Below are 1698 nucleotides of genomic sequence, written 5' to 3' on the forward strand. Positions count from 1 at the left end.
CAATTTTTTTCCGTAACAATTGATAATAAAAATCATAAACCCCAAACTCATATTTATAACTCCAATCCCAACGATTACAAACGGTTATATTTTCAAAACTTCGACCGAATTTGTCACCTCGAGGTGATGAGTTCTATGGTAACCTTTGGCAATTGACCGTTGTTGTTTCTCATTGCACACTGACTCTAAACGATTAATTTTTTATTTAATTCTGGAAGAACTCATGACCTTGACGTGACAAGTTCAATCTAGTTTTTTCCCTAAATTTTTTTAATTATTTTTACATTTTTTAAAAATAATTTTTAAACACATTAAATACATTAAAATAATGAATCACATGAGGCCTACTAAACTGGACTATTAAAATTATATATAAAAAAACTCATTATCTCAAGGTGACAAATTCGCATGTACTATTGCATTTGCCGTGAACTGCTAAATAAAAATTGGTGTGTCCTATTAGACCAAATAATTCTCGGATTTTCGGTAATGGGCAAAAAAATCCAAAAGAAGTTGCATAATAGACACATTAGAGGAACTCAATGGATGAGCCCAACATCATTTGGACTGATTTTGTTTGATGTTGGTTGGAGTTATTAGAACAGACAAGACCAATCCAGTAAGAACCGACATTGAAATATGGAACCCATGCAATGCTTTCTCATTTTCACCTCATAATCATCCAATTGGCTAACTTAACATTTCAAAAATTAAAAGATTTCTAGGCATCAGCCTTTAAGCTAATGATAACCTGATGTTTAAATAAGAAAGTCTGGAATCATCACTATTACGTAAAAGGACATGCGGCTCGATGGGGCCACCTTTAAATACACCTAGTCGAGTCGACCAAAGACAATGAATGAACCCTACAAGCTCATCTGCCCAAAAGCTTCATCTATTCTGTGTATATAAAGATAAGCACGAGCATTCAAATCTAAACTCAAAAGGGTCAAATCCCCACTCACGTCATCACTTATCCACTCCCTCCAAGTTCCCGCGATAACTTAAACGACGTTCCTTGTTGTCAATTATTAAACGGCACGTCCCCCTGATTTTTCTGTTTAAATCACCCAGCCCTCTCCGTTTCTCCAAGTAAACAAGACAAACTACCACCGCCCAAAACCCCTCCTTTTTTAAGGGAATGGACCCAGATCGTACCGTCGAGGATGAATCGCATCCATCCATCACCGCCGTAAACTGCCGTAACCAGCTGTTGTCCCTTCACCTGACTCCAATCCCTCCCCTCCAACCGTCACCCAAGCTGACGACACTAATTTTCTTTAATATTTTCTTTCTGACACCGTTTGATTAATATTTCCCGAAGTAGCACCCTTTCTGTTGAGCTGGCAAAGGCGCGTCCCCGGGGGACACGCTTTACCTGTGTTTTCGCTGAGTTGGATGCCACGTGTGGAAGGCGCATCCCCGGGGACGCGCTTTTGCCAGCTCGACTGCCACGTGTGGAAAGCGCATCCCCGGAGACGCGCCTTCAATTAAATCCATAAATGCCCCCATCCGTTTTTCCTAACTACCCCTCCTCCTCCCCTATATAAACCCCCTCAACCCTCCCTCATTCTTCACACCAAAATCATATTCTCCTCTCTTATATAACTCAAATTCTCCAACTATTTGAGTTTTAAATTTATTATTAGTGGTAAGAAATTTATTTTTATGTTAGTATTTTTTTAAATAGTTATTATT

Source organism: Hibiscus syriacus, unplaced genomic scaffold (genome assembly GCF_006381635.1).
Source record: "Hibiscus syriacus cultivar Baekdansim isolate YM2019G1 unplaced genomic scaffold, ASM638163v2 tig00113124_pilon, whole genome shotgun sequence".
In the NCBI taxonomy this organism is placed as follows: Eukaryota; Viridiplantae; Streptophyta; class Magnoliopsida; order Malvales; family Malvaceae; genus Hibiscus; species Hibiscus syriacus.